The sequence below is a fragment of the Crocodylus porosus genome, unplaced genomic scaffold (genome assembly GCF_001723895.1).
Source record: "Crocodylus porosus isolate Cpor-Errol unplaced genomic scaffold, CroPor_comp1, whole genome shotgun sequence".
NCBI lineage: Eukaryota > Metazoa > Chordata > Crocodylia > Crocodylidae > Crocodylus > Crocodylus porosus.
Genome location: NW_017728910.1, coordinates 16489438 through 16516732, shown reverse-complemented (window position 1 = coordinate 16516732; position 27295 = coordinate 16489438). Strand labels below are relative to the sequence as shown.

Below are 27295 nucleotides of genomic sequence, written 5' to 3'. Positions count from 1 at the left end.
GGTAACCAGGATGTAGGTCCCATCCAGGGCCCAATGCACTGGAGGAATCCCTGTGCATGGAATCCTGTCACCTCCACCAGGGAGTTATGGACATGGAGCACAGTGTGCCCCAGCACATCCTGGAGAGCACCACACACCTCCAAGACAGTCTCCCTGATGGTGGCCTTGTGCATGCTGACCAGATGTCCAACATACTGGAGGCTGGTGGACGTGACCAGCTTTAGCAGTGCAAGGGCCAGCTGGGTGTCAGCGGGGAAGGCCAGTTGCATGCCACTCTCCTGCCGCTCCAGGTGGGGACAGAGCTGAAGCACGTCCCAGAAGGTGGCCTGGGTCAGTCAGAACACATCCAGCCACTGCTTATTGTCCCAGGTCTGCTAGATGAGGTGTAGCCACCAGTGCTGGCTGACACAGCAGGCCCAGAGTTGGCGGAGCTAGAGGCCCAAGAGGGCAATGGTGGCCTTGGCTGTGACATCCAGAAGTCACTCGTCGGTGTCCCTGGTGGTGGCAGCTGTAAGGCAGCAGCTCTGGGACAGCACACTGCGGGTGGCCAGGTGGTTGCTGGTTGTGGGTAAGCTGGTCAGGGCAAGATGGCCATTGGCCAGGCAACAGTCAGTACAGTGAGCCAGCAGGAGCCTGTGGTGCTGGTTGTCACTGCCAGGGCCAAGGACTGGGGCAGCCCTAGTGCAGGGAGGTAGAGTGGACATGGGCAAAGCTGTTGTGTGCTGCCTCTACACTTGCTATGCTGCTCTTAAGCAAGGAAGAGGCTGGTCACAGGGCAGAGAAAGGAGCTGGCTTTTAAAGATGGCTGCCAGGTGCTGGCAGCTGCAGCTGGGGCCTGGAGCTCTCCCCAGTGGCCATAGGAGCATACTGCAGGGCTGCAGGAAATTGGGAGCAAATCTGCTCCCTAATCTCCTCATGTGTAGTCACCTATCCAAAAACCCTTTCTGTGCATCTTACTGCACAGTAAATCTAGGCTGGAGTAAATGCATGTGTAGACACACTCACTATAGCCTTAGGCAAGTCAGCTGATTTCACCACTTTCATTCCTCCAGCTGTAAAATTCTGCTACCTGTATTTATCTCCTACTGAAGACATGTGAAATATTAATAGATGCTCCATGAACAACATTTATGCAGTGTTAATATAAAGCTAAATGCAGTGAAGAAAGAGACATCCAGTCAATGGAAGCTAGACACAGCCCCCAAGGAGGACTATATAGCAATGGCCCACACTTGTAGCAATCAGATTGAAAAAGCTAAGACAGTGACTGAACTAAAATTAGCAATGGGAATCAAGGACAACAAGAAGCTCTTCTTTAGCTTACAGGGGAAATTGGAGGAAAACAAATGCGAGTGTGGGGCCACTGCTCAACAACTCAGGACAGGTAGTCACTGCCATTCAGGAGAAAACCAAACTCCTGAATGACTACTTTGCTTTCTCTGGGCCAAGGGGAAAATCACTCCAGCTAGGGTACAGAATGAGTAGGGTTCAAATGACTGTCTTCCTACTATTGCCATAGAACTAGAGCGTAATGATTAAAGAAACTGGACCTACATAAGTCAGCAGGACTGGATGAATTTCATCTCTGGCCGAAGTAATCAGAAAGCCCCTGACAAATCTCTTCCAAAACTCGTGGTGATCTGGGGAGGTCCCTGAGGACTGGAAGAGAGCCAATGGTGTGCCCATCTTCCAGAAGGGGAGGAGGGAGGACCTGGGTAATTACAAGCCAATTAGCCTAACTTCTATCACAGGGAAAATCCTGGAAAAAAATCTTTAAGGAGTCTACATGCAATATGCTTACAGAAGGTAGGATTCTGAATGACAGCCAGCATGGCTTCATGGCGGGCAGGTCTTGTCTCACCAACCTCATCTCCTTTTTGGATCAGGTGACTCACCACCTGGATAAGAGAGTGGAGGCTGACATTATATACCTCAGCTTCCAAAAATCTTTCAATCTGGTACCTCACGATGTTCTCGTGAGAAAACTGAAAGACTGTGGGCTTAACTGTGAGACAGTCAGGTGGGTAGGAAGTTGGTTGTGGGATAGAACCCAGAGAGTTCTAATGAATGGAACTATGTCATCTTGGCAGGAAAGGCTGCGGGATCTGGGACTTTTCAGCCTGAAAGAAAGAAGGCTGAGAAGGAACTTGGTAGCAACTTACCACTACATCAGAGGGTACATCGAGGGCTCAGTGAGCGGCTATTCACCAGGGCATCTTTGGGGAAAGAAGTAATGGTCAGACTCCTGGAAGACTCTTTCATGCTCAACATTAGGAAAAACTACTTCACAACTAGTGTGTCCAGATTGTGGAATAAGCTGCCTCCACAGAAAGTACAATCGCCTACCCCAGAAATCTTCAAGAGGAGACTAGATGGGCATCTTGCTGGGGTCACCTGATGCCGGCTGTCTTTCCTGCTTGGTGCAGGGGGCTGGACCTGATGATTTTCCAAGGTCCCTTCCAGCCTTACAATCTATGAATCCATGTCTCAATGGTATGGGGAGGTATTTTGAGGCACTGGGGTCTAGCAGATAAAGCACTGGAGAGAGTTGAGATGAGCTAAGTCATCTCACCTCCCCTTCTCTTCTGTTTTCACACCTATACCTAACTTGATCATTTCACAGTAAAGTAGTATTTCCCTGATGAATAAGATAACTTTGTCAAAATCAAAATCATCAATTCTAGTATGACGGTATGGATTTCTGCAACAAGTCTGAAAAAAAAAATTTCAGTTCAAAACTACCATCTGGAAACACCTTTTTAAAAATGAAACGCAAAAACTGTTCATTCAAAACCTGCTGGGAAAAATATTAATTTTCTAGCCTGCTTTCAATGGATAAGAACTGTCTTTTTATCTGTATTAATACAATATATATATAGCATACTATAAGGCCCTGATCTTGTTTGGAATATGTAGGCATTAATATAATGTAGTAGGGGGAGGAGTAGTAGTAGTAACTCTGTACTTAAAAAACAAATCACACCCGAATGACTCAAAGCACTAACGATTCAAAAATATCTTCAGTCTTTCACAGAAACCAAGATGCTGTTTTGAACCTTATTAAGATAATTAGCTAGTTGTAAAAATCATTTGGCTTATTAAGGCAAAATTCTTTTCTCTCGGAAATCCTGGTTCTTTGTTCACAAGTCGCGTGAGGAACACAGAATAGGTGCTATAGTGAAAGAAGATACAACAGAATTCACAGCAAGTATAAGATTTTAGAACACTTCGGCATTCCAGTTAATGGCTCTGGGGGAATCTTCTCAAATGACTGAATTATTCAACAGATATTTATTCAAAAGCTAAAAATTGTCTGTCCCCTGATTAAATGAGCATTCCCCTTGAGCTTTTCTCTCAAAAATTGATTCAATTTGTCAAGTCCTTTCTGTGTTTTATTACCATCAGCAAAAGTTTCAAAGGGATGCTTTCTCAGGTCTGCGATAAAATTTTTGGTCAAAATAAAAAAGGAAAAGAAAAAACAACACACCAATAGCATGGAATTCTGCACACAACTTTCTGGATTTGTATAAACACAGTTACATATATTAAAAAAATTAGACAATACACTTTTGTAATTTTTCTGTTATTAATTATATAAAGCCTGCAATAAACCCCTATTTCAGCAGTTAAATATTAAAAAGGCAAAGTGTTTTATCAATTTATGTAACAAGCAAGTGGGTTGAGTTTTCTTGTTATTTTTTTAACATATTCATGCCTGTTATCAGATTACACTTTAACCAAAAAGGATATTCTTTCTTAAGCTCACAAACCACTTTCTTCTAGAACATGCACTCTTCACTGAAGAATAATCTTACACCAGGTCAGGGACGTGTGCTATTCTATGTATCACCTATTTGCCACTTGAACACTGTTTCAAGTCTAATCCTTCACTGACTTTAACTACCTTTCCAGTGGTGTACTGAGGAATCCATTGTACTGGCCAAAGTGCTCTCTCTGGCTTTCAGCTTCTCACTCAGGAAACAGGTAATGTCATATTGATCCTTCTTTATAGTTTTTATGAAGTTGGGAAGGAGTAATTACATAACACGGAGTTTGATTCTACATGAAACCAGTGGCCAAGTTCATAAGGGTTTCACTAAGACAAGTTCAGACCCATACCTCAATGTAGGAAAATCTCATCGTGAACTACTGTGAATAGAGTATGAATTGGGCAGTCTTCCTAGTGAGCTTAATATTTCACCTAAATTGCAGGCAAGGTGTATGCAACTTCCAATAGGCTTTTGATATAGAAGCCAGAAACACTCAACAGCCTGGCATGTTGATACCAAGTGAGTGGGGGCTTTTTTTTTTTTTGTTAAGAGCTGGGATGCTGGGGCTGGGACAGCAGGCAGGGATGGGGACTCATGACAGAGCCCCCCATGCAGTGTGGGGCAGGGGGGGCAGCAATGATCACCCCCCCGCTTGCCTGGCAGCAGCTGGTGAGTGCCGCGTTTTTTATTTTAAAGAGCCGTGTAGCAGGTGTCCTACTCTCGGAGCCCCTCTGGAAGTGTGGCTCCGCCCTCCTGCAATGGGCCAACTGCCTGCTTACTCTCCTGCCACGCCTTGATCTGACTTTTGATTAATAGATGATTGGAATCAGCGGGAGGCTGCCCATTTTTTATGTGCCCCGATGACAGGGGGCGCTGCCTGCGGCTCCTTTTCCTCCCCTACACCGCCGCCCAAGCCTCGCAGATGGTGCTGGTGTGACCTGACTTGGGTCCTGTTGTTATGTCTTGGCCCTTTGTGTTGCTCCCGGGGCTCCTTGCTGCCCCTCCTCACTCTCGGGGCTCCTCGCTGCCCCCTAACTCTGGGGCTGGGGCCCACATGCCCCAAACAATGCTGTGCCCTCTCCAGTGCCAGGAACCTCCACGCCACTGTGGAGTCCCTATGAGGCCTCCTCCAACCCCTTATGGTCTCACCCGGTCCTCAGGTAAAACAGTAAACAGTAAAATGTAGTGTCATAACTACATTTTGTTAAGCATCTAATGGATTCTGATCTAGCCGTCTACCTAGGTGGTTGCAAGCAGGGGCACCCATCCAAGGCACCAGAGAGGGCACCAGAATGCACACCCAAGGATTTTTTTCCCATAGGAACACAGCCCAATGCTATGCCCAGTAATTTATGGGGGGGAAGGTTCAAGGGTCAAATCTTACCCCAGGATTTTTGCCATAGGAAGTACAGCTCCTCACCCAGTAGCATATCTGGTGGAGAAGAGTGGGGAGTGAACAAGAAGCCTACACCATGGCACTGTTGTTGTTGAATGCTGCTCACCAGCTGCAGAAGCCCAATGACACAGGTTTCTTGGGGGGGTTGTTGCTGGTGCCCAGTTCCCTCCCCATTGCCCCAGTAGGCTCCTGGATTAAGAGGAAATGCACCATCTATGGGGAAAAAAACCAGGTGGCAGGTGCCATTCCCTTGTCCCCCATACACTACAGGATGCAGGGTTGCCTGGCCTCTATAGCTGGGCTGTACCTGCCACATCAAAATATCCCACTGTGGGGAGGGGAGGGTGCCATTCAGGCACCCTCTGCTGCAGCTGGTTTAGGCGAGCTTGTTCCTCAGCTGCAGCAGCATGCGTCATCACAGTGCAGAGAGAGAGAGAGAGCAGGGATACCCCTCTCCCTAGTCCCCAGTGCTTGGCACTGCCCAGGGCTCTGCAGGACTTGCTACTTCTGTTTGGATCAAACAGGAAGGGCTACACAGCTTCCACTTCTGCACTTTCACAGCTGGCAAAATAAAAGGCCATTGTAATTGCCAGTTCTGTGGGAGACTGGTTTGTTGGGGTGGAATTGCTGGAACTGTAATAAAAAGACAGCAGCTTCAACATCACACATCCTGCCTTTCAAGGTTAGTGATCTTGAGTTAAAAAGGCCACGAGGTAAATACTTTTCAAGGCTGTCAAATTATTTTGGCACAAATTTATTTTTAAATCTATTTGATTATTTTTAAGTGCTAAGGGATTAATGAAGCATGATGAGATCAGCAGCATTAACTTCTACATTCAGCATGATTGGTTCAAGGGGGGGAAATCCCTCAGGATACTCCCAGAAAAGACAGCTGTTTTGCTCTCAGGAGGAAGAGCAGCTATGTTACTTATCACTACATACGTCCTAAATATTCGGTGTCATAAAAATAAAGCATGTCAGAGTTTAGGAGCATATCCTGATCTCAGGGCAAATTTCACATGGGTATCATTCCATTGCCTTTTCTGAGGTTATTCGTTGGCCATGGACAAAAAGTACAGTTGCAGAGGATTCAAAAGGGGAAGGAAAGAGGTAGGTCCAACGGCCCACACAACTAGCATGTGTGCATGATCCCACAGCAATACAAGTGAGTGAACTCACCACAGCTTTGACCCTGGATGAAGCAGGATTAAAGCTGGAGTCTTTTTACTACATGTATATATGCTATGGGCTTATGCACCCATAATGACTACGACTTAACAGCTGCTGCAGCTTCCCCTCCTCTTTTGAAGCTGCTCCACTGATGTAGAGAGATCAGAAGCGGGAAAGGAAGTTATTAGAGCTGACTAAAAATGGGATTTTTTTAAATTTATTTTTTTTTGCAAAAACGACTCTTAATGACATAAAAGAAACAAACAAACATCCCCCGTTTTTAAAGGTAACTGAGCCACTGGGAGATGCGGAGGGAAAAAAACCCAGCACTTTACTTTCAGCCTGTAGTGCCCCTGTGCTGAGCACAGCGTAGCCCAGAAGAGGAACTGCATCAGCGTGACCTGGCTCACCCAATGTCTCTATAGATTACATGCTTCAGCAGGGCTTTTTGGTACTTTTATCTACTAGCTGATTGAATCTAATAGCTGATAAAAATCTAATAGCTGATTCAATCAGCTAGTAGATAAAAGTGCCAAAAAGCCCCACTGAGGCGCATGATCTATACAGACGTTGGGGATCTGGGTCACACTGACACAGTTCCTCTTCCAGTAAAGTGCTGTTTTGTGGTCTTTTCCCCCCACATCTGTCAGCACCCCTATTCTTAAAAAAAAAAAAAATCTGAACTCATTTTAAGGACACAGAAAATATCTGCAATCTGATGCTGCATTCATGCCCAACATACCCTTCACTTCAAGGAGTCCGTCAGGAATATAGACGAGGCCTCTGTAATATAGAATCATACAGAAGTGGGGCTAGTACTGACCTCAGGATGTCATCCGATCCACCTTCCTACCCAAGGCAGGATAACCCCTATCCAAACCAGCCCATACAAGTGCTTATCAAACCCACTGCTAATACTACACAAACAACCTTGTCAAAAACCACCAAGAGCACCCTAATCTGCCACAGGTAAAGCAGGAGGATGAGGGCCTTAAGCAATCAGGATGAAAAGAGAAAATTTTATTGCCCAGTAATTCAGGCTGAAAGGTGCGCCGCCTTTCAGAACAGCTGAATGCTAAAGGAACTGGGTATTTTGGTGGGAGAGGAATGGTGTGAATTAGAAGAGACATCTACTTGATTTAAAGGCATTTTCACCATCTATATAATTTACAAGAAATATGCAGAGGCTGAGAAACCAGTTGAGGGGCAGGGAAAATGGCTGCCAGATCAGATCACCTGTCACTTACGATCCATCATTACAGTGCCTCAGATTATGAATATGTAGTTTTCAGAGTAGCATGTTTCATGGTTGACAGATTACAGATTAGTTTACATATTTATAATGAGGGCATTCTGAATCTGTGAAGGTTCAGGTCTCTTGGGAATTGGGCTGAGCACATGGTTTGACAATAGTCAATAGAAAAATTCAGCACAAAATTCCTGTAGAGAGTTTAATGCTATAAAATAGGTATGGTTATACGCTCCTGAAAAATCACTTCAGCCAGACAGACGCCGCCTTTCATTTTTGCTCTACCGATCTTCATGCTTTTTTTTTTTTATCTTCAGTGTGCTGCTAGGGGATCGGAAAGGTTGTTATTAGACTACGTTTATATTCACAGCTACTTAGAGCAGCAATTCTCACATACAAAGTTTCTATAGTAACATTTTTTTAATTCACTCTTTAAGCAAAACACCAATTAGCTTTTTATTATAGACAATTTAAAAAATCTGTACACTAACTGACATCCTCTCTACTCAGTTTGAATTTAAGCTTATCCAAAAGGAAATTGCAATGAAAATTTGAGTGGTAATAGTTTACTATTGTATTGTTCCTTCTTAACAGAGCAGTAAATAAATCTTGACAAATATTGCAAATTTATTTTCAATCTAAGTCATTTAGATACATAGAATCAACCTATCCTGGTATTCCTTAAATATTATTGAAGCTCAAAGATTATAGGTTTCTGAAAAGTGATAGAAATGTAATCAACTGACTTATTTCTACATCGGGCATGGGCCTAGGCAGCTGGAAACCATTGGACCAAGGGCAAACTAAATGTCACTGCGAGGTGCTTCTGGTTCAAGGCAGATAAATGGTAAAAATGGTGTTATGTGTCTCATTAAATGGGAGGAAGAATGGATTCATTCAGTTCTTAACTGTTACCAGTGACTTTTTTTTCAGATATCATCCTAACAAAGATGACAGCTTACTTGTAATACTGCTTCTGGTGGCAGACATCAACAGATGTCAATTGCAGAACAGTGATTTTGTACATGTATATTCACACACACTGTTAAGAGATGCAATTAGCAACAACAAAAAGGTATAATCACTCATTGCAGAAGGACACTCAAGAGGAGAAAAAGCCTGCTGGGACTGTTATGATATTCACCCCACCAAATTCCCTTCCACAGAAAGGCGATTTCAGAATTTATCCTGAGAACAGAGGCACTGCCTTGAGAAATAAGAGTTGGGGTGGTAAGTAAAGGCATTGTCAGAAGCTGGACTACTCCTCTGGGGACAATATAGGGCACACCATGGGAGAATTTACACTAGGCGAGGCATCACTGGAACGTTCTACTCTCAGGGGCAAACCAGAGTAGCCCATTCCCTGATTTCACTTCAGAAAAGGACCAAATCCCATTGCATGATATGTTTACTGCAGTGAGGGTACAAGAAGCTAGGGAAGAGAGAAAAACATGCCCGAGTCAGTTCTGCCCATGAAGCTGAAGAACCTCTCAATGAAGAACCTCTTAATTATGCAACTCTAAGCTTTGCAGACTTAGGACTGGCCCAGGATCCAGGCAGAGTGAGTTCCTGCCAGGCATATAAAGCCTTCTCCGTTGGTACAACTATTGATTTAAACAGGCATTTTGCTTTAATGAAACCAGCTGTCAAATCCTCCCAACAGAACTGACAGTTCACAAACTTTTGAGGGGTTTGAACAGCTATTGGTCCAGGCGCAAGACCTATCAGAGGGGTGTAGCAATGAAACAGGTATATGCAAAGGTCACCAGAGCAAGCAATGTTGGCATAAAAAGGAATTCCAAATTTCAGGCAGTGAGACAGTGCTATAAACTATACACCTCTGTACACAAAATAAGCTGGTAGGAGGAAGGGAGTTTAGTTAGGATGGCATTTTAAGGTAGTTGCTAAATGCAGGGCTCTGTTGGTAGTTGCTGCAGCCATAACCATTTGCAGCTGCTCCCTGTAGACCTTCATTTTGAACATCAGAAGTGCTCAAGCTGGTGCTAGCAATTTTCTCATATAACATCATGTGCAGCACTACTGGGGAATTTGATTTTTTTCCCTCTTTCGCTCTCTTGCATTCCCTCTCAGACTGCACTGTACAGTTATGTTCATTTGGGTGGGCAGGTATTTTGTGGTGTGAAAATCCTAGTGGGAATAAAACAACGGATAGGATTTCTGACAGTTTCACCCTTGCCAAGAAAATACCTTCTACAGTTTGAAATACAAATCCAAACTATTTGTGCAGTTGCCCTATATCCTATCCTTGGTAAGAGGGGAAAAAAACCCATTCAGAAATTAAAATGATCGTGGACTACAGCAACATTGTCTTTTGACAATGACCTCTTCTCCAGCCCTTCTCTTACTATCATTAACACTGATGATGATCTGTCCAAAGTATCTTTTTGAAAATGTATTAAGCAGAGTACACCAAACTGGTTGCAAATAGAAAAAAACCCACTGTGTTCTATTTTCTTAAAACTATACAAGCTAAAAACAGTGCCTTTTGTGGGGTTTTCTGCTTCTTGACAGTGTAGTTTATTGCAATTAAATTACCTACGCCTAGGTGTAATACTTAGCAATGCAGCCAAAATATTCTATTATTTTAGAAGAGAGAACTGGCTGACTCTAATGCTTATCAAAATTCTTTGCTCTCTGTGCCCATCTGGTCTCAAGTATCCATTCGCGAGCTGCCTTGGCATGTGCATCAGAGGTTGGCCCCAACGTGGGTATTGGCACCCTCTCAATGAGCCCACGGTCACCCCGGGAAAAGACCTGAGACTTACCAGCCACAACTTTGATGGTACCTTCAGTGGTGGGCTCCCCCTCAGTGGACTCATTCGGATCAGCTGCAACCCTCGGCGGGTCTCCATGGGGCTCTTCCTCCCCTACACTCCATCCATGCGCCAGTCTCTAAGATGTCTCTTGACATTCCCTAGGCTCTCCCTCTGACATGGCCTCTTTCTTGCTGGGTTGCTCGAGGCCTCCTGACGGACGTTTGGCCAGGTCTAACTTTTGGTCGTCATCCAGCTGCCACTCCTTCCTCTTAGAGTGCTGCCTCTGCCCCTGCCCTTACTTCAGGGCCTTTCAGGGCACCCCTCCCCTTGTTTCAGAGCCTCTCAGGGCCAGTCCTTATCAAAGGGGTACCAGGGAAAACCCCCTTATAAAAGAAAAAACACAGAGGAGAATAATAATTAGAAAAATAACAGGATTTCACCAGTGGTCCAGGGCTGTGGCTGATCTGCCCCCCTTTTTTCCTTATGGTCTTCGCCATCCCTTAACGTGGTCCAACGGTCTCGCCTCTACTGGAGGATTTCCTTGATGCTCCATCTCTGCATCACTCGTTGCACACCGGCATTGTACGCGCTCAGCATGGAGAGCACCCTATGCATTCATCCCCTGTGGTGCTCCCCCGCCGTCCTTGCTGGGCAGCGTCTGGCAATGACATCACTGGCCCATGCCAGCTCCAGCCAGAAGCAGACGCAGCTTACAAACTGCATGGCTGTTTGAAGCCGGCACGGTACATCCACTCCATCTCCTGCATGAGTAAGTTTGCCTTGGTCTCAGGGCTTTTTATGCATGGGTGGGCTGTCCCATTCCCCATCCCACTATGGGATAGGGAAGTCCCCCTTCTCCTGGTGACTGTCTTTTCAGGACACGCTCCACTCATATGACTTAATGTAATCCAGGCTGTCATTTTGGTCCACTTTTAGTCCAACAGTAGACTCTTAACCCTCATCCACTTTTCTGACTTTGCAATGAAATAAAATATAGAAATAGAAACAAAGTAAAATTCAACAGTGTATTTTCTTACTGAAGACAAACCATACAAGAAAAGTCCAGTATGAACAAAAGCAGACAAGGTTCTTTGGGTAAATCTGATATCTTTTATTAGACCAACTATGAACAGATATATTTTAAATATCTGCACAGTGTTTTATTTCACCTTCTTTAAAAGACAGAGATTAAAGAGTATCTACCGCTTCCACCACCATCTATCTCTGTCTCTGCAAATAATCAGCATTTACAATACGGACATAGGAGTCCTCATAGTCTAAAAGGTAACTGATGATTTTCATTGTGTATTATTCAAACAATGAAAAAAGCAAAAAAGTAAGTCAGCCTTATAAAATTATGCCTGTTTAGTTATTCGAAGTTTGACTAATAACACAATTGAGGAAACTTAATAATTCACAGAAGTTATGGGCTTCCTTGAGCCTGATGTGGGGTGCCTGGAGTCTAAAATGGTTAAGAACCACTAGAATAGTTATACTTAGGCACCTAATTCCTAATTAAATGAACAATAGATGGAAAAAAAATGTGGTGCTTTGTTTCCAACTTGCTGAAATTGTGAAAAAGGAGGCAAGAAATCACATCTCTCTCATTCTAAGAGTTGTTCCATGCTCTCTTTTGCAATTTATGTACATTTTTCAGATTAAAATAATAACATAAACTTCACAGGAAGTGACGTGTTCACAGCTCTACCAGATAAAATCATGTTGTTTACAAAATAATGTTCTTGGTTGAAACTAACACTTCACTCTCTCCTAAGATGGCTTCAAAAACCTCTACCACCTATGGACCTGGTTCTTGCCTATTAGCCCTATAAGCAACTAGAATGAACATGAAAAGCTTAATGTCTGTCAACAGGCTGATATTATAATTGCCAAACTACATAAACCATTTTAGCACAAGAACAAGTAAGTCGTTCCCACTGTTTGTTCCCAAAAAAGGGTGAATTCACCACTAAAATGGCAGATCTGCAACAAAAAACTTGCTGTTTCAAACACCAACTTCTTTGTTGCACATAACTTTTAAGCACCAAATTATCTCTCTCAAGGTCTGAGACCCCCAGTATAGCAGTCTTCCCCTCTCAGTTGTGACATACAACATTTCTACAACTTCAGTGAATGTCGCTGCTTATATATGAGGAAAATTTAGCTGTTAGCAGACAGTCAGAGGCCATAGATGGAAAATCTGGGGATGCCTATTTCTGTGGAATACTTCAGTCATATTTTGTTCTATTTCAAAACCAAACAATTTGCTTTTCAGATGTATTTTCATAAGCTGCAGGGAAAAATTAAAATCTCAGGTGGGGTAACCTCATGATATCCAGAGTAAGGGAGTGAATTCTACCAGAGAAAGGGAAATCGTATTTTCCCTTTCACCTTTGCAACAGAATTTTAATAGTGGGTTTCCCTGATAAGCCCCAAAATCCAACATATGACTGAATTAAGTAGTTCAGTCAGAGAAGGAAGAAGTATATCAAAAGTTGCCTATTGCCCATCATTCCCTTGTTCAGGGCAGCATATTGGGCTTTGAGAAATCTTTTCAATTCAAAGCAAATCAAACCTTCCTTGGACAGAAGAGGGGAAACTACAGTGTGAGAGGGGAGGCAAAAGCCCCCCCAGTGCATCCCAAACCCCCGCCCAACTTGCCCCAATACTCACCGAGTGAAGATAAGCGGCAGCTGGGGAGAAACACCGGCACAGACTCAGCAGTTCTGGAGCTGCCTGAGCCTGCCAATCAGTGAGTACTGAGGGCTTGGCTCCGGAGGGACACTGGCTGCTCAATAGGCAGCTGGGGACACAGTTGGAGCAATGCCGGGGAAAGTAGAGCAGAACACCAGCTATGGAGACGCCGGCTATGGAGCCAGGGAGCACCAACTCCGAATGCAGGGGAAAGAGGCTGAGCATCTGCCAGAGGATTCCAGCAGACAGAATGGGGAGCCTAAGCCCTGGGAATGGAGGGATGGCTGGGGAGCTCTGTTGGGGGCAAGCAGTCCCCAGGGACACCCAGAAGCAAAGCCACAGCAACGCCAGGAAGCACAGGTATTGCGGCCAGGAGTGGCAACGAGGAACTGCCGGCACCCTTGGGCAGCACAGCAACGAGGGAGGCACAAGAAGATATGGAGCCCCACAAGGGAGTGACAAGCTATGCCAGCTGGTGGGACCGACAGCCCAGCCATAGGTCAGACAGTTCAAAATGAGGAAGTACCCCTGGAGGCTTGCCTGAGAGGGCCAGCAAATGCCAGGCACTGGATGGCCGAGCCATCCGAATGCCTATTAGGCACAAAAGACGGTGGAGTCCTCAGCAAGACTGTGGGCACCTGAGAGACAAGAGCCCAGGAGCCTGCCAACGGATGCTGACTTCTTCAATTTAGTTCTAACCCTAAATTGCAGTTAACCCTGGACTGGGGTGTGCTTAGTTGCCCAGGCCTCAGTCCGAAGGCAAAGGACAACCTGGAAGGAGGGACAGCCAGGAAGACCCAACCCTTGGAGGCAGGTGGAGTGGATGAGACAGGATCATCCCAGTACAAGACCTGAGGAGAGCAGAGGTCATCCCTTACCATGGATGTGGTGAGGGTGGGGTAAAGGGAAGGTTGGAACCCCACAAAGAAAGCCCAGGGTCAAAATCTTCTTGGGTTAGCTACAGGGAACTGCCTCTCAAAAGAACAACAACGAACATCAAGGATTTGGCAGGTGTGTAGGAGCAGCACCAAAATCATGCCGGTGGTGCCGAATCCAGATCTCACCCTGACGTCACTGGCGGGCAACCAAAAAAGGGCCAAAGCCCTATAACACCTACCAGTGACATACAGTATCTAGGAAGTAAGGAAATTTACCTCCAGCCTTAAAATATCCCTTGCTCTGTTACAATCCCAATCTTAAAAAAAAAAAAGAGATAAATAGTCATAATTCTTGCCTCATTACTAGTAGAGATGCACATTAAAATAAAATTTAAAAAAATCAATAGCTGGATTAAAAAATACAATTCAAATCGAAACAGTGCATGCAATGTAAAGTTCTAACTAGTATCAGGAAAATGGAATCAACCAACAAATTCAATGCCACTGCTAACTCTTCATCAAGGGCTTTGACATACAAAGCATTTCTGAACAAAAGAAAAAACAAAATCCAGCATAAGGCATTAAATAAGGAGATAAAGTGGCACCTATGCTTACAGTATATATTCTGTCTTCAAGATAAAATCTTCAAAAATTTAACTGAAATATATTCAGGAAAAAGGTAGTATCTACCACTTAATCAAAGGACCAACTCTGCCTTGAGTTGATTGCACAAAACCAAGAAACTATGCTATTAGTTATAAAAAAAAAATCTAATATCAAGAAGTGGAATAATACCGTATCTCAGTGGAAAAAAAAGGTATTACCTATCTTTTCTATTTTTAATGGAATCCCATAAGGTTTCTTTCTTGTCAATTTCAAAAGGCCAGTGACTGTCTCCAAGTGTTTCTTGTCAATTTTAAAGCCATGGCCTGGTCTTTGATACCAAGATAAAAGAAGCATTTGCTGGTTTAGAAAAGCACAAACTGAGAATGAGGCACATTTTAGTATCTTAAAGAGGCAAGAACAGTGCTAAGTGTAGCGAAGATAGGGCTAAGAAGGAAACAGAGTTCAGATAATAATCTGAAAGATACTTGAAAATAATTTATTATTACCCATGTATATGGAACTATAAAGTTCACTTTGAGCCTGATCCACAATCCAATGAAAGCCATGGAATTTCATTTGATTTCACTGGGTCCTTTATTTATCAAGAAATATCAACTATCAATTTCATCAAGAAAGTGCTGATCAACTGCATCAAGAAAGTTCTGTCAGTTACTCAGGTTTAGGGGGCATTCATGGAACATTCACTCCTTTGAGGAAAGGCAAGTTTTATATACTCAAAGTATGAGAAATGAAGGAAATGAGATCAAAACTAGATTTCACAGAGATAGGAGTAAGAAAATAATAATAATAATTTGTTTTCAAATAGCATTGCCTGCTTTCCTTTGGGAAAATATGCAGACTCATTTTTTTTTTAACTTGGTTTGTTCATCATGATTCATTCTACATATCTGTTTGCTAAGGGAATGTATGACTGTATATCTATCTATATACAGAAAGAAATAATAATAAAAATAGAAAAAGTCAATTTCTAGACTTTACACCTAATAATTTGTTGCATTTTGCAACTGCTAAATTATAAACTTCCCCAAAACAGGGCTTCTTATAGTACAACTATAGATAATGGTCTGTCAGCATTTCCATTACATTCCTTCTTCTGAGGGGCTTGTAATTTGGCAATAAAAATTCATTTCAGACTCAATCTCAGGTTCTCAAGGCTGCTTTAACTTAGAAGAGTTCAACAAAATAGGCAACTGCTCCTTTGCATGACTTTTATGCCCTGTTCTCGCAACCATCAGGCATGAACATTTTTCCAAGGTGGTGAATACCTTCAATTACAGATGGCGTTTCTCAGTACCAATGTCAGTGGCAGTGGCAGCAATCCCTTGATTTGCGGATGCTCTCTGCCACAGCTCATTGATGGGTCTTGAAGTGACTTGCAAGTCCCATCCTTGAGTCACAGACCTGTCTGCAGAAGCTGCAGGTTTTTCTGCCGGGCGGGGCGGAGGGGGGGCACAGGAAATAGTCTATAAGCTTGGGATTTCTCTCCTGTTTCTCCTCCGCTCTCTCTTCTCTGCTTTGAGGATGAAACACTTTGCTCAAAATGGGCAGCCATTTGGTTAAGGTAGTGACACCATTGGAGTCAGTCAGCAGCCAGCTCCTCCCAACTCTTGATGTCAGCATCTGCTTTCTTGAGGTATTCCTTCAATGTGTCCTTGTAGCATTTCCTCTAGGCACCATAAGATCAGGACATTACTAAGCCAGGGATACTGAGCTTGTTCTGGGAGTCTTGTCAGGTATCTTCACACAATTTCCAGTCAAGTGAAGTTTGTGCTTAAGGATCACAGACGCGATGCTGGTAACATTGGCTTCAGCAAGGATGCTGGCTTTTGTGTGGTAATCTTCCCATATGATGTGGAGAATTTTCTGGAGACACTGTAGGTGATATCTCTCCGGGCTCTTGAGATGACGATAGTAGGTCAGCCACATTTCATACCTGTAGAGGGGATGACTGAATTGTAGACTTTGATCTTGGTATTTTTTTCAGAGACTGCAATGATGACCACACTGTTCAACATCTTCATCAGTGATTCGGATGACGGGGTAAAAAGCACCCTGTTCAAATTTGCTGATGACACTAAGATGTGGGGGGATGTGGGCACACTAGAAGGAAGCATCAGGCTACAATCAGACCTAGACAGGTTACAGGGGGGGGCAGATGTGAATAGGATGGGATTCAACACAGACAAGTGCAAGGTGATGCACCTGGGGAGGAACAACTGGCGCCATACCTACAGATTGGGGAACTCCCCTCTTGTGAGCATGAAGGCGGAAAAGGATCTTGGAGTCATAATTGACCCCACTGCCCACGTCCTTCCAAGTTGAGAAGGACCCATCCACTACCACCTTCTGGGTGTGGCCCTCCAGCCAGTTGGTGACCCAATTGACTGTGTGGGTGTCAACACCACAGCCCCCCAGTTTCTTAATGAGAACAGGGTGAGAGACAGTGTCGAATGCCTTCCGGAAGTCCAGGAAGATTATATCCACTGCTACCCCTGCGTCTAACGATCTGGTGATCTGATCGTAGAAGGCCACCAGGTTGGTCTGACAGGACCCGCCAGTGATGAACCCACGTTGGTTGCCCCTAAGCATGCAGTCCCCTGCCGAGCCCCTCACGGATGTGTGCCAGCATAATTTTCTCAAACAGCTTGCCTAGGATCAAGGTAAGACTAACCGGCCTATAGTTTCCTGGGTCCTCCTTCCTCCCCTTTTTGAAGATGGGAACCATGTTGGCCCTCTTCCAGTCCTCTGGGACCACACCAGAGCACCACGAGTGCTCATTGAGCCGTGCCAGGGGTCCTGCAATGACCTCGGCCAATTCCTTTAGGACTCTAGGGTGGAGATCGTCCGGGCCAGCTGACTTGAATACGTCCAACCCCTCCAGAAGCTCCCTAACTAGTTCCTCGCTAACCTTTGGCCCAGGTGTGCTCCCCTGGGGCCCGAGGGGGGCCCAGCAGGGAGGTGGATGGTCTGGTCCCTACTTAGGAAGACAGAGGCAAAGAAATCGTTAAACTTGTTAGCTTTGTCGTCTGGTGTGACGACCAAATTTCCCAACACATCCTGCAAGGGCCCCACATTACCTGGGACCCTCTTCTTGCCCCCTATGTATTTAAAAAAGGGCTTCTTATTCTCCTTAATCTGAGAAGCTAGTCCTAACTCCATCTCTGCCTTGGCCTTCCTAACTGCCCCCTTACATCCCCAAGCGACTGCAGAATTGTCATCCCTTATCTTTCAGACTGTCAAGCCATCCTGTGAGTGCAGGAAAGTAGGACCATGGGATGCTGGTCTGTACATGGCCTTTGTTGCCCAGAAAAGCTATGGATCTCATGTTTCTCAGCACAGAGCTAGATTTTCATGCCCTGCTTCTGCAACTGTCAGGCCACATACTTAATATGAAAAATTTTCAGAGGTGATAAACATCTTCAATTAGAGATGCTGTTCCTTAATACCAATGTTATTTCCTCACCGGGTCAAATAAAGGAACTGCTGTTCCTTAATACCAATGTGATTTCCTCTTCTGACTCCAAAACTTCAGCAGTGTGGTTTATCTGTAATTATATTGCAGCTCTAGGTTCCGCAGCCATAGGGAATGATTCGGAATTCTGAAGGTGTAGGAACTTACCCAGTCCTGAGGGACTGTTTAGGTGCTCTGTGCCCAGGACTAGGTCATTCAGTACCAGTTCAACACTGGGGTAAAAGGAAGCACAATTTAATAAATAATAATACAAATATAAGCATACTACTTAAGACAGAGAGGATCTAGCTCACTCCAACTTCCATATATGGGGTTTATGGGGAAGAGCACCCCATATCTCCCCTCTACAGATATGCTTTATTAGATGGAACTCCTCATTTTTTACAAGCTCCAAAATTAAACTGAAATCTTATAACTAAGAATATTTTGCACAATGGGCACTTCTACGTGTGCCCTTATGGCACCACTGTTACTGCGCCATACTGCACCGCTGTTACTGTGCCATCATTTACTACTTCCTGACAGCGCAGTAACAGCCCGCATTGCACCATGCCGGCAGTGCATGATTATTTTTAGCTACTACATCACCATAGCAAGGGAGCACTTTGCTACAGTGATGTAGCTGCCGCATCAGTTTGTGCCCGCCATTGCTACAGTGACAAAGCGTTCATGAAGATGCACCCAGTGACACTTTATTTGACATGAAATTATGTTAGCAGGATCTATATTAGTAAACATATAATATTGGTAACACATATTCAATAATGTATGATGTAATAGCTACATTGTTCCAGCAGCTATGGATTACAGTCGTCAGGAAGCTAAATACCGTGTATTGTCTCAGTTATAACTTCAGTTTGGAATTCCCTTCTTTGGTCAGGTTTTACCAAAATCCTTCACGTTATTTCAATGTAAGTTTTTAGTTGATGGCTGACAGACTTAACTATTATGTCGCAAGTAAATGCCAATATAAATCATATTGATTTAACAGTGTACACTGTGAAAATCAATATTCCAGGAGGTGGAGCAGAGATGACATCAGACTAGCAGAAGCCAGCCTGGCTCAGCATATAAAACAGACTTCCAGCCTCCAAGGCAATTCCACAAGGCAGAAAACACACAAGAGCAAGGAATGAACAGAACGTTACTGAACACACTACTTGGCTAATCATGTAAATCTGACATTCCCAATCACCATTGAAAAACAATCAATCTTAAGCACATGCCAAGCTCATTCTATAAAGTAATGTTCATCCTTGACAAGACAAGGGATGTACTTTGACTCGTTAAAAAGCTATGGAACAAATTCTATTCTATTATTAGTACCATTCCATATAGCTGACAAGAGACAAAGGGTCTCAGTCTTCTCACTTATATCAGGGCATATCAGAAGTAACTGCACTGAAGTGGAAAGTATTACACTTGTGTTAGCTGGATCAGAATGAGACAGCTAACAGCAGCACAATTTAAGACTCCAACTGATCTTTCCACAAGCTCTGATTGCCTAATATGCATTCATTCAGAAAAAAAAAACCAGAACTCAATGGTTGATACTAATCATGGTCACAGGGTACCAACCACAATTTTGGTATTTTAGTATGACTCAAATCCCTTAAACTTGGACACCTGTCAAGTCTTACTGAAATCTTTTTAAGGAATTTATTGCAAGCTGTGACCTTCAAGCAAGTTACTAAATACTTTCAAAACTTTACAATCATGGCGAAAAAAGTATTTCTTTTATCAAAATGTTAGTAACAAAGTAAGAAACCTTATAATCTGTAGGTTGCTTGCTAAATTGTTTCTTTTCTCTGTTTCTACTTAACTGCTTATCATTTCAGTTTTCATGCCTAAATAATGAGCATCTTCTCCAAGTCATGGGCTTAAAGATACTAGGTGTCCTCTTCTAATCCACGTTTCACGTCACTTAAAGTATATTTCATTGAGGCAGTGTAGATTCAGCACTGGAAATCACGAGATTTTGATTCACTCACTCTCCTTTTTATATTTTGTTTTACATATTTAACCAAGAAAAAACCTTCCTCATCAGTTAGTAAAAAATAATAATTCTCCCACTATAACCCAGAGAAGGCTTCTTCACACCCTGCATTTCAACAATCTGATAATATCATAAAAGTTGTACAAATTCTGCCATTCTACTTGGATTTATTACATTCAGTTCTATACATTCAGACTCCATTATGCTAAAATGAAAGAAGGCAAAAGAGCTTCCTTGCTGATTTTTCCAGAGTCAATCTCTCCTTAGAAATATAAAAGCTATTGAAGATTATGCCACCGAAAGCAGCCAGATGAACCTCTAGTCATGTAACTATTGATGTTTTTTTGCAATATACCTCTCAGGCATCAACCCTAGAAAGAACTATACGCCATAAAGCAACAGCTCTACAGCAATCAGCGCTGGACTTTCCAAGTCCCAGTGAACTGGGGCAGAAGACATGGTCAGCTCTTATCAGAGCTACAGATTTTACTGAATGAGTGGATCTCTCACAGGTACATATGAATGCACCAGAGATCAAAAAGGAGAAACTGGGAAAGAGAGTACACAATGCTAGAATGCAATGACAATCTAGCAGACCTGTTCTGAGTAACAAGCCTTTTGAGAGAAAAGATTTCCCAGGAAGAGCTGCAAAGCCATTTTTTCCCCGAAGTTATTTATGAGCTAGAACAGATTGTACTAAGATGAAGAGACTTCAATTTAGTACAGCTTTCAATCAATATATCTTGGGGAAATAATAAAACATTATTTGGGGCAATCAGGTTTATACTAATCATTGTTATTAGACGAGTCATTCCATTTCTCATAATCATAGCAATACCATTATGAAAAAAAATCAGCTTACTAACACCACTGAATAATAAACTTAACATACAACCACAGTACTTAACATATTTTTGACAAGTGTTGAAGTCACATTCTGATAAGGTCTTTTCTGAGATCTAATCACAAAGCATGTTCACAGTACCTGTGAGCAGGACTCTGACTCAGGTGATCCTCCCCCTCTATGGGGCACTGGTCAGGCCGCAGCTGGAGTACTGCAATGTGGACAACATGGAGAGGGTCCAGAGGAGGGTCACCTGCATGATCAGGGGGCGGCAGGGCAGGCCCTACGAGGAGAGGCTGCAGGACCTGAACCTGTTCAGCCTCCACAAGAGAAGGCTGAGGGAGGACCTGGTGGCCACCTATAAACTTACTGGGGGGACCAGCAGCGTTTGGGAGAGACCTTGTTCCCCCAAGCGTCTCCCGGAGTAACAAGGAATAATGGCCATAAGTTGCTAGACAGTAGGTTTAGACTAGACATTAGAAGACACTACTTCTCAGTCAGGGCACTTCTCTCCAAGGGAAGTGGTGATGGCTCCTACCCTGGAGGTCTTTAAGAGGAGGCTCGACGTTTACCTGGCTGGGATCACTTGAGCCCAGTTCTCTCTCCTGCCCAGGGCAGGGGGTTGGACTAGAAGATCTACAAGGTCCCTTCCGACCCTACATCTATGAATCTATGACTTAGCAAAAGCATCAGAGTATCTTTTGGAACAACTAACCAACCACAAATCCTTTGAATCTGTAAAATAATTTCCAGGATGCAGGGGGAATACTGAGGCACTATGGTAAGAGAGAGTAGTAGGACCTGGAAGGAGAGAAGAAATACTGTATTCACCCACATACAAAATGACCCCCCAATAATTAGATTGTATAACACAGAAAATTTATTATAATTTCCCAAGCATGGACTCTAATTATTGGTGAATCATCTTGAATTTGTACCTGCCTTCCCCCGCCACTACTGCAGGCCGTGTGGGGAAAGGTGATGGCAGAGACAGTAATGGGGCTGGGCCAAGGGGACAGACATTGGAGGGGCCAATAGAGGATACATGCTAGGGCAGGTGGCAGGGAACAGTAGCGCTGCAGCAGGGATGGCACAGAGCTGGTAGTACTGCTACAAGGTCAGACTGGAGCACGTGCTGCATGCTCCAGGCTGCAGCGAGGATGGAATATGCCAGCATGGAGCAAAGGTAAGGAGAAGGATGGCAGAGAGCCGGAAGCAGCACGGGTGGGGGGAGACGGGGGCAGTGGTGGCTTGAGGCTGCAAACGAGAGTGGCTGGTGGTACAGAGGCAGCAGGGGAAAGGCAGCAGCTGCCACTTCAGCTCTGACCCCAACTCCGGGTTGGGATCTGAGACAGAGCCAGAGTCAGAACTGGAGAGAGGGGGACAGCAGGTAACTGCCTCCATTCCTGCCATCTCATACTCAGTTATAAGGTGAGGGGATTTTTCCCCACAATGTTAAAAAAGAGAAAGAAGCCTTGTCTTCTAAACAACTAAATACGGTATTAAATTTTCCTTTGATATGGACACAAATTGCGCACTTTCATCAGAGCAGGTGCTGGTACCCTGAACACCTTCTAAACCAGTGGTACTCAGCCTTTTGGCCCTGCAGTTGAGTGAGACCAGGCTGGTCTGTGGGCCAAATCAAGCCCTACATGCCAGCATCAGGCCTCACAGCACAAACCACTGCTGCCTCCTTAAACAGCGACTGGTCCCTGAGGGACTGGCATTGCCTACTTCTGCCCCACTTGCCAGAATTGGTTCCCAGGGGCTAGCCCAGTGCTGCTCCCTTCCACCCCTGCATGCCAGCATTGGTCCCTGAGAGCTTAACACTGCACTCCCCTACCAGGTTTAGTCCCCATGGCATACTGGGATTAGTCCCCAAGGCCTGGCATTCCCCTCTCCCTGGCTTACATGCTTGGATCATGTACCCAATCAAGTGTGCAGAGCCTGGACATCCACACCAGGCCCAGAAAATGTAACAGTAGTGGAGCAATGTCTCTACTCCCCCGCTACCAAATTTCTGAAGCTGTGAGGAGCCCTGTGGGATGGAGGACACGGGGCCATCAGCAAGATGTGGCCTGTGGGTTGAGCACCCCTGTTCTAAACTGGAAGAGGACAAACTTGCTAATTTTAGACCCATACATCCACACATCGTACGTGTTTCTCTTTTCAAATTGACATTGCTCCCATGCTAGCCATTACGAATGGAAAGAGCTCCTTGAATGTCTGCAGTAGAGGCTGCTACATTAGCCTCTATTAACCTCTGCCATGATGCCTACAAAGCACTTGACAATAACTAAGCAGCTGCTGACTATTGCTTATTATTCTAATCATAAGTGTCTCTCTGTTAGCTTGTGTTCCCCTGACTGTTTGTTATATCCATCTGTTACTTTTTGTCATGTATTAGATTGTAAGCTCTTTGGGGCACAAACTAGTGTTACACAGTATTTGTAGTATATATGTATACAGTGTCTAATACAACGGGGCAATGATTCCAATGCCCCAGTTGGGGCTTCTAGGAACTACCACAGCACCAACAGTACGTTACTGCTACATATAAATACTGCAGGAGGAACTGATTTTAGGTTTCACAGAATAGAATCCATTCACCTGCTAAAGCAGAAAAGTAGATTAGAAAACCCAGATGGTTTGTAATCACTTAACAAAACAGCAATCCTCTTTAAAACACATTTTTGTGGAGATTTTCTTACGATTACCACCTACATTTTTTTTCTTTGCATGTGAGCATCCACACATTGGACAAGTACACAATGCTGTAGTGATACCATGTTGTCCACCTCACACCAGATTTGCAAGAGGAACATTGCAAGTCTACATTATTTATGTTAGGCAAGCAAACAGCTTATAAACGATCATTTTCAACATCAAGCATGGAAGGAATGGCTGCCAAACTGAGTAATGTCACTGCAAAAAATTGATATCTTTGAAATTTGTTTCAAGGATCATGTGCAAAAAACCTTGCCAGAAGACATGCAAAAATCAGGACACATCTAAGGACTAGAGTACACAGCGTATGACTGAACCAATTAATTATTTTGAAAATCATCCACTTAGAAGAAAAACTGTCTGCAGCTTTGGTGACTGGCTGTTTATTTCTGATATGGATGTTGCCTTTTATTCCTTGGGGAAGGAAGAGAACCTGATTATTGTTTCTGTCTTCTCTTTTTGAAGAGCAAAAAAGGAATAACATGGAGGAATAAAAAAAGGATAAAACTGAACTCATTTAAAATAGTCTTCTAGGTCTTAGAATATTTTTAACTGTAATAAATTAATATGACTCCCTTATGATTATCTTTCAGCCAACATTAAATGATCCATCATTATTCTCCATATATTAACCTATTATAAAAGGAAATATCCAGCAGGAGTTTTATTTAAATATTAATAAGTATATGAAAAAAAACTTAATCTCAGACTCAGGATCCACCAAAATAGTGAAATTATGAGAAAATGCTTATTTTGAACTCTGTGACCAGCAAAGACACTATTCATAGTAATATATTAGATATGCATTTTTTTAAATCACTGCTTTTTACATAGTTCATAAAGTTCATTAATTATAGGGAGAACTGATAACATTGTTAGTCATCCAACACCTCCCATGATGGAGCCTCATTATTGCCACATTAACCATTCCAGGGCAAACTGCCGAATTGCCGATTTCAAGCACCTACCTTGGGTTGATTTTTTCTCACCCTCTCTTGTTTTTTAAGTTTTAGGGCATATGTCTCAGCTATTTCTGAAAAAGAGATAAGGAGAAAAATAATTTTCTTCACTCTCTTAAAAAATGTACAGGTTTTCTTTTTCGAAGCTCAGAGCCTCCTTGAAGAGGGGCTCGAGATTCACTTATGGGTGGTGATGTGTAGTGGGGCACCCTCATGTGAAGGACAAACTTTTTCTTTCACTGCAAATAACTGTACAAGCTTAGTCAAACTTTAAGACCATTGGAAAAAAATCTCAAGCCTCTCCCAACTCAGTAGAGACTAGTTATATAGTTCAGAAGCTATACTCTCCAAGGATTCAATCTGCATAAAGCACATTCTACCACATGTCTACAGGCACTGAGAAATATTTTCTCTGCAATTGCTGTTTACAGCTGATGGGGTAGGAAGCACAGGGAAACTGTCTCTTCTGTCTCTTTAGTGCCCCTACTTTTGGGGTCCAGACATGGAGGAAAAAACAAACAGTCTGATCCAAATGCAGACAGAACAAGAACCAGACTAGGTGTTCGAAGATGGACAAGAAATTTTAAGAAAAGCACATAAAGAGACTGAAACTAATTAATCAAGAAGAACAGAAATGAATAAGAAGGTACAGACAGCACACAGATTGGGAAAAGGATCTGGTGGATCTTCTGGGTGAAAGACAAGATCAGAAAGGGCCCAGCTTAATGGAGAAAGGTCAGAAGAGTCCATTAACCAATTTTTTCCAGAACGTGCGGAACACAAAATACCCCAAGCCTCGGCATCCCTATGCTGTTTGCAAATATCAGCTGAAACGAGCTGGTAAAATGTGTGTTTTCCATCCCTCTAGAGTACCAGCCCCACAGAAAGGATGAAAGCATACACTGTCAGATAAGAGGTTGAGGTAATGGATCCAAAGATGCCAGCCCTAATGCTGAAGTATGTGGATGTCGATGCATGAACAACTGGTGCCTCCCAAGACTGGGGGGGGTACCATTTGTAGGCGCCAGCATCAGTGGCGAGTGGTGGCTGCCCGCAGACGTTGGCATGAGCAGCGAAGAGCAGGTGGATGGCAAGCGGCAACTACCTGCCAAAGCCAGCAGTGGTGGTAGCCAATCTCAGGAGGGCACATGCCCCCCCCCGCGTCCTCCTACAAGTCACCTATCGCATCACAGAAGTTCTGGGGTTTCATCTGGCTTTTTTAAAAGCCTAGAAAGTAACACACAAAACATGACATTACAAATAAATTAATAGTGCGAATTTGAGCATTCCAGAATTAGGAAATGCCAGATTTAAAAGATGGCCATGCAATATTCATTTAGCCTACTTTGCTGTTTTAATCGCAAGCTATTTTCTCGAAAGGACCCCTGTTCCGTTCTGTGCACAAGCCTGACAGTGCTCCAGGGATAAATCAAAACTGTGCGCTGAAGGCAGCCATTGTTAGGCAGGTACCAGCTTCATCTGCTATATAAATAAGGAGGTGTACAGTTAATGAAGAAGGGGATTGCAGGAAGAGAAAAGGCAATCTCATGGCTAAGGCAGCTGAATGCAGCCCTGAAGGAAAAATTAGTCTGTGATCTTGTAATTAAAGACTGAATCCGCCACACATCCCAGGGGATAGCTGCACAGGAAGCTTTAATCTGACATTTTCCAACTTTGGAGTGCTTGAGTTTCACAACTTTAACTGTCTCTTATAGAAGCAAACTAAATACTATTTGGCTTGGATTTATTTATTTGTTTTTGCAAGCAAGAAGTTGAAAAGAACTGGAAAAGATGCTTTAATGATCATTTAGACATAGAACTGGAATGGCTCCATTGGCAAAGGTTTGCTTTAAATTTATGTCAGATAAACCAACACAACTATATGTAATAATATATTAAAGACTACATATAATACCATACATCGGAGTACACTTTCTTTTAATCATTACATATTTAATATACAAGGAGATTGTTTATTTTGTTTATACTCCAGCTTCTTTTTAATGTCTGCATTAAATATTTTAGTCAACTTTAGTGCAGCTAAAAGCAGCATTGGTCACACTTCCCAATATTTATTAATTAAACATCGGTATTGAGGGATTAGGATATCATGAGGATTCATCAAGAAACTAATTTAAAGGTGAGAAAAATGGCCAAAGAATGCAGATGTTACTTCAGAATGCTGCCATCTCAGCCATCTCCTATGAAGATCATTATCTAATTTCTGCACTCAGTGATATCCTTCTACTATGTCCCACATCACCTGAATAATTAATTATTTTTACATTAAATGTTCACACACCACTTAAAGAATCATCCTTATGACAAACAGGAGCCTGAACTTTCAGTCTCTAAGCAAGCCAAACTTTTACTGATGGCAACACCAGTTTTGCCTGCATAAGTATTTCTGAATTCTCAGTAAATTCTTGTGTATCCTGCTGAAATATTTTAGCATAAAAACATTCTCATCCAAAGTAAAGAGCATCTAAATAAATTTACTGATCATGGTCCGATCGCGACACAATGCAAGTTCTACATGGCAATATTTTATTGGACCAGTTGCATAGTAGGGAGACGTGTTCGATAAGATCTTAGGCATAAAGTGCCTTTCCTCAGATACGGGAAAGAAGCAGATACAGCCTAAGCACAGGGTTTTTAATGTTTTTTATCTAAGTACCCGTGGCGACCAGAAGCCAGTCGTGGAGGTAGAGGGAGAAACAGAATGCCCTTGCCCTG

The 27295-nt window shown here is 43.3% G+C and overlaps 1 protein-coding gene across 1 annotated transcript in view; it reads right to left on the bottom strand.

Moving 5' to 3' along the window:
• Positions 1–27295, bottom strand: part of NAALADL2 (N-acetylated alpha-linked acidic dipeptidase like 2) — a 1056665-nt gene that overhangs the window by 835317 nt on the left and 194053 nt on the right. Inside the window, exon 3 of the mRNA XM_019532747.1 lies at positions 24569–24633. The gene's annotated coding sequence lies outside the window, so the exon portion shown is untranslated. The remainder of the gene's footprint in view (positions 1–24568; positions 24634–27295) is intronic.